The 7,246-nt window shown below is 34.4% G+C and overlaps 1 long non-coding RNA gene across 1 annotated transcript; it reads right to left on the bottom strand.

Annotated features, from left to right (window-relative positions):
* Window positions 1-3,441: 3,441 nt before the first annotated feature.
* On the bottom strand, window positions 3,442-4,626 carry LOC127854484 (uncharacterized). Its single transcript, XR_008037089.1, has 2 exons — window positions 4,405-4,626; window positions 3,442-4,137 (listed from the first exon to the last, which is right to left on the bottom strand). It is a non-coding gene; the product is annotated as an uncharacterized LOC127854484 (long non-coding RNA).
* Window positions 4,627-7,246: the final 2,620 nt, after the last annotated feature.

Genomic DNA, 7,246 nt, shown 5'->3' with positions numbered 1-7,246 from the left:
GTTTGTGTATATGTGTGTGCTGTTTGTATTTTTATTTGTTTATCAAATATTTAAAGTTTTGTGTAACTGCTACGAAAGTAATCTTGTCGCATACATACTCCTAGATCATCTATATTTCTTTTTTCGCATAGATGGTCGACGCTGGGGTATGATACAATTTAAATTAAATTGACTAGTGTATATAGATGGAGATTTTACTTTTAAAACTAAAATTGCCCTCTAACTGATACTATTTTAATATTTACTAAGGAGCAATATCCCTATAGACCAACTATAGTTTCGTGTTTCGTATAGGTGGTCAACTAAGGGGAAAGAACTATTATTAACACTAATACACTACTTAACTACAAGTAAGCGTAACACATTTCGACATATGATTTTTATTACAAACAGCTTTAAAGTTATCAGTATTTCTATCCGATAAGTATAAATTTCATTTAACTACGAATGAAAAATAACATTCAAATATAATGTTTGATTATGCGGTTATATATGCCCATCACACGAATTCATATTCATGTATTTTTTCTTGTTAAAAAGACTCAAAGGTTTAAATGCATACAAAAAACGAGTAATATCTTCCATATGAAGATTGAAACAATAATTCTATTCACTAGTGCAACTTGTTGCAGAAAAATACAATTAGTGCTGCAATTATTAAACTATGTTTGAAATTATGTTATAACATTCTCACGAAAACACATTAACATGTTTACTCCTTATATTGTAAATTGATCTTTCTTCGAAATGAGTATATTTTTGTTTGTATTTACTTCATGCTGTTATTGTATACGATTGTAAATGACGATGAGCTTGTAATGCTTAAGTCTGAATAAACGATTCTGATTCTGATATTAGGAGTCACTCAGGTAGCATGCTGCATGTTATTTGTTTTTACAATAATTAATAGCTTTATGATATCTAAAAAAATCTGCTAATCGATGCTTCTCATATCTTATTAGGGAGATTAAAAGATCATACTGGAAAATAGTTTTTAAAGCTACCTAAAAACATCAACAGTTTACTCTTAATATCATGTTTTAATACCATTTTAGACAAATACCTTAATGTCTTGATTAGCAGAAATTAATCAAATTTGTTTTAATATGTGAATAAATTTGTATAGTTTTACATTGAACATAATGAATATTAAACTTTAAATAGATACATTTTAGTTCGATAAGTGTTATATATTATGTTATGTTGTATTCTATGTCAGTTTTCATGAGATTATGACATATAGTCTCTTATAATTCGCTAACATTCATACATGCTATGCATCTTTGATTGTAATAATTGTTAGGATGAATTGTGGATGAGACTTGAATAAGATAATATGTACTACACTCGCAGGCTCTACAAAGCGTTACAAACACTTCTAATATAGCGAATTAAAGACGAGATCTTCTCAACGAGAGGTGCAAAGTTGTGAAAACGTGTGAAAACATTCTTCTAGGATACTTTAGACGGATAAGTGCGCGTGCGTAAAAAATAAATATATATTGATCGCGTTCTTAACTTTTAATTGATCAGAACGAAAACGACAGCAATTTGTTCATTTCTGTAACTATTTAAAAACAAAATTTGAATAATGAAGTTTACATATACTCGAACTACCGGTAAAACCGGAAGTAAGCGTAAGCGGACAACATTCACACGTGAACAGCTCAAAACTCTTGAAGCCGCATTTTCGGACACCCGATATCCGGATGTACAAGTAAGAGTTCGCCTGGCCATAAAATTGGGTCTAACCGGAAACAGCATTCTGATTTGGTTTAAGAATCGTCGCGCGAAGACAATACATACGGATAGCAATGACGTCAATACAATTTCTCTGAATTCTTCCCGTGCAGACACAAGAACCACGGATACCGATGGCGGAAGGAAACTTACCGGTAGTCAAAATAGCCGCCTTACAAAGAAAAAAACTCCTGATAGTGATGACGTAAACAGAATAACACCAGACAAACTGAATAAGCGTCACAGAAGCGTCGACGTCAGTGACGGCCTAGCGTGGATGCCGAAGCGAACGTCTACGCCAATTTCAGTCAGTACGGAAGACTTGGATTCAAGCGACACTTTGAGTGCAAGCGAAACAGATGACGTATCATTTACGGAGAATTACCGCAAAGATGCTAACGTCAATGAACAATCAACTTCATTAGGAAATAATTATATTTATAACAATTTCCCATTAGAAACTAGTTCCGTTGGAGACGCTTTAAGATTTGGATAACGCACAGGTGAAAAACATATAAAAAATGACGTCATACCGAATATGACGTATTTTCCAAACAGTGAGTACTTTGTTAAGTGTAATCATGCTTACATTACATCGGCTGCAGATTCCTGGTTATTTAGTATTGTTCCGACGCCGTATACCAAAGAACTGATGTACACTGAACAGTGATACCTATAATCTGTTGTGCCCATATCATCACAAAGTAATAATTAAGTGTGATAATGCCACGCGTATCAGTTTAGCTTAAAAATGAACAGATATATATTGGTACATATTCACACGCTCAATGCCATTGCAGGCTTGTTATAAATGTATTAATTATTTGTTTTAAACAGTAATTTTCTTGTATAGTAGTTAAATTGAAGAACATAGATATATGACGTCGCGCTCAGTACTGGCGTAAAGTTACGTAACGTCAACAAATGCGGAAAATAAATGCTAACGTTAAGGTGTATTTTTAGCCGTTGACTCTTGATTCTTTTTGTTGTTATGTGGCAGTTTTCTTTCGAATTTTACAGCTTACATATCAAAACACGCAGAATTGATATATCTTTTCGACGAGATAAATATTGTTTTGGAGACATGTTGCAGGACAACTAGATTTCTTATTAAACACCCATTTTCTATTTACAACTACTGTTTAATTGACTATTTTATCTTAAGTGATTAAAGGGATTTTATTAATGAATGTGTAATGTTTGTAACAACTATGCGAGGCAAACCCTATGTGGTGAGATCATATGAGTCGTGTTCTGAGAAAACTGGGCATAATGCATGTGCGTTAAGTGTCGTCCTAGATTTGCCTGTGCAGTACGCACAGGCTTATCAGGGACGACACTTTCCGCTTTTGTGTTTTTTTTAGTTTCAAGGAACTCCCTCCTTACCGAAAATCAGGTTAAGGCGGAAAGTGTCGTCCCTGTTTAGCCTGTGCGGACTGCACAGGCTTATCTGGGACGACACTTTACGCACATGCAAGCCCTTATGCCCAGTTTTCTCAGAACTCGACACAACCTAATTATCTTGATTATCTGAACTGTCTTGATTAGTAACGGTGGTCTGGACGCACCGAAATACATCAACTTATCCATTTATTTCAGTCTTGTGCAAATTTACAAAGTTAATATAACAATTTGCACAGAAAAGTATCATATGTGTTATGAAAAGAATGTCTGTTCTGTGAAGAATTACACGAGGCTACATACTGATACAGCATTTAGTTGCTTGTTAACATCAACATAATTATAAGAAAGACATGACATAACATAATATACATAATGCACCCAACTTAATAATACATGTACATTACACGGACCGACAAAGTTCTAGACAGTTACATAATTTGAAATTTCACAGCTTTACATATAAACACAAGAAACAGCAGATATATATCAACTCACCACGCATGTATAATAAAAACTCCCGCAACAAAAAAGTATACATTGTCAATCGAAGGTGACAATGGTTTGGTTCAGATTAAGTTATTAATTAATTACAAATTTTAGTAGTTATAAGTGTAGTTAAAAAGTACGGTATAAGCTTCCAATGGCTTTGGATGCGATGACGAACAACTCGTTAATACTTATCATTAATGAATCAAATTTCTGTTTTTTCTGTCTTAAAATTATTGTTATCATCAAACATCTAAAATGTTCAAACTGTTCAGAATGTCTTGGTGGAGGTTCTCATCTACGCTATTACTTCCGTTTTTGTCTTTCTCGTCCAAAAATGTAACAAACCGCCACCCAATACACAAGGGCTTTTTTCCTCTTAACGATCTTAAAGGCGGACTCCGTCGATATGTAGTAATACCCTCCTACAACACGTGCTCCTTACGGTAAAGTATTACCACAGTCATCTGTACGCTCTGCTCGCAATGTGTATGGAGTACGAGTTAACTGGTTAAACAATCCAGATTATATAAAATGATACATGCGTATTTATGCAGCACATGAGAGCTTCAATAGTCATTAAAGGTTTATTACGCCTTTTAGTACAGTGATGATGCATTATCTTGTGTCATGTTCCTAAATTTTCATCAGTTAATTGTTTATACCTATTATCAAAAATTGCCTTATCTTATACTCAGTGTATACTTTATTCCGATCACCATCGATGGAAAAAGAGCAGTTTTATTTATTTTAATCTTGCGAATACGGAAATACCTTTAACAAGAAGTAATCATCATTTTCATCCGCCGCAACGACGGCCACAGTGTCTCCTTCTGTTATGAGGTCTGCGGTGTTTTCCATCTCATCCATTCTGACCGAGCTCTTGTTGCAGGAATAGGGATGTCTAATCTGTTTCCCCGTTTTGACGAGTTAATTTTGTCACTATTGTATCGGTAATGTTTCAATTTTCTTTCTCTTTCTTTTTCTCTTTTTCTTTTTTTTTTTATAGTACTCGGCTTTTTCTGCGTTTGATTTAAACTGCATCTTAAACATACAAAATGCATGCATATAATCATTTTTTTAGTAATCGACCGCGATGGTTCAGTTGAATAAAGTTTGCCTCGGGCACGGGGGACGCGGGTTCAATACCCGACAGAGTCGCGCAATTCATTTCAACTTTTGTAGTACACTAATGGCTCGGGAGATTAAGGGGAGGTTAAGGTTATTCAAATGTGAGTATGAAAAAAAAAATATTGCTCAGTAACTTCATAAAGAAACTACAAACAAACACAAAATATAGTAAAGTGTTCACACAATTTTACATATTTATGTATGTATGTTGCAAGTCGCAAAATAAGCATATCCTTTTGTCATCTTTTATCGGCAAGATGTTACTTTTACCTATTAAACCAATACTTTTATTTCAGTTGTTCGTGTACTTTTACATCTTATAGCGTAGTTTAAGTATTTTTATTTCACACGGCACTCTATAAATCCAAATCAATTTCATCGTAGCCTGGATATCGGGCCAATTATTTTGTCGCCCACACATTTAGTACACATTAATTGCTTCGTTATTGAAGACAAACACTAAGTCACACCTACGCAGACATTTTTCATCACAAGCTGACTGACAATATGACACCATGATCTGTCACCCGTCCAATCGGGTCATACTTATTTGATCGAGATAATTAATTATATGAAACAGTATCCGCGCTTTCAACAAATATTTATTAGAAACGTAATACTATATTACGTGGTCTTATTGTTTATCCATGACAGCAGATGTAAGGTCTTTGATTGTAAATAGGTAATATGTAAATATATCTACTATGTTGAAAAGTGAAGCGTTATAATCGGAGAGAGAAACAAAGTTGATTAAAAATATTGCCCGCTCCAGAATTTAACCTGGACATTAAGAAAAACGAAATATCACGCTGTCACTAAGCCATTAAGGCATTGAAAAGAACTGACGTTTTTTTTTCAACGCCGTTTAAGTTACAGACACATCTTCCGCATTATTAATAAAACGCTTTACAAACGCATTATGTGTTTTACCGATGTCGATTGATGTTTATCCAAACACGAGCCGATCTGTTAAGCCTTCGTCCTACTCAGGAGTGTTTTCCGCTTGTTTCGAGAAAATGTTTGTATAATCATTAGGTAATTTTATTATGTTCTGTGTTATATATGAGAAACGCTCTAGGAAAACGGATTTTAATGCATGTGCATAGAGTCGTCCCAAAGTTTGCGCAGTCCGCAAACGCGTATCAGGGACGATAATTTCCGGGTTTTTGTATTTTTGTTAAAAGGAAGTCTCTTTTTATCAAATATCTAGTTTAGGCGCAAAGTGTCGTCCCTGGTTAGTCTATGCGGATTGCACTGCTAAACAGGGAAGAAACTTCATTTAGCCTGGTTTTCCCAGATCGAGGGTCATTTCTGTGTGCCTATAAATAATATACCTGTTTGTATGTCCCTTGTCTCGTGGTTTTTACACTAAGAATGAGAGATATACAATCAACAACAACAAGAACATTTATTTGCTCATAAGCAGACAATTTGGTCATTTTAGCCATTTAAAGAAGAACACAAATTTAATAATGTTTGACATTTAGTCATTTAAAAAAGAACACAAATTTAATAATTTTAGCCATATACAAAAGAACTTAAATTTAATCAATTGTGCCACTTTAGCCATTTAAAATAGCACACAAACTTATAGCATGCATTACAAAAATACAATAAAATTATTTCGAACCTTTAGCCGGTGTTTGCCTCAATACATAACTCATCCCGCTACATGCATAACATTTCAGGGGTAGATCGTGCGCAAGTAAGTGGTGTTGCGTAAGTGAAAAAAATATAACTGGTGTTCACAATGGCGGCCAACGGCTCATTTTCCGATGTTTACGTACGAACTTTTGAAAACTTAACTAAACTTATTCGACACAATCCTTACGCGCAGGATGATCTAGTGATATCCATTTAACCTCGGTGTAAATACTGTAGATTCATAATCAATAATATTTTTTTATTGAAGACTCTGCGGTTCATTTTTTGTGCATTTTGGGGTCATATATAGGGTTTTCCCAACAGTTTTTATGGAAAGGTGGATTCAAGAACCATCATTGTTTACCTTGAGTGAACATCAGGATGCTTGTAGCAGGCAATCGCAAATATATGCATAAAAATTCGAAAATTAACCCACATTTTTAACTGGTGAGCACAGTAACTGGTGTTTATGCAGAGTCAGAGTACAAAAAATAATGCTATGTTAATTGATGATGTGTTTCTATAATGTGTGAAGTCACACTTAATGCATGGTGGCAAACATGGGCTATGGGGAATATAAGTTCAATACACGTGCGGACATTTTGCTGGCTTGTGCGCACGAATTACTTTCACATGCTCACGAATTACTTTCACATGCTCACGAATTACTTTCACTTGCTCACGAATTACTTTCACGTGCGCACGAATTACTTTCACGTGCTCACGAATTTACCGAGGGTGGGGAAAAGTATATTAATGTTTTTTAATTGAAGAAATGTGTGGACAATTTAACTATAATAATACATTAATAAGTGCTTGATGATGTTTGAGAAATTTTTAT

Source organism: Dreissena polymorpha, chromosome 13 (assembly GCF_020536995.1).
Source record: "Dreissena polymorpha isolate Duluth1 chromosome 13, UMN_Dpol_1.0, whole genome shotgun sequence".
NCBI lineage: Eukaryota > Metazoa > Mollusca > Bivalvia > Myida > Dreissenidae > Dreissena > Dreissena polymorpha.
The sequence above is the reverse complement of the archived record's forward strand: the minus strand, read 5'-3'. Positions and strand labels throughout refer to the sequence as shown.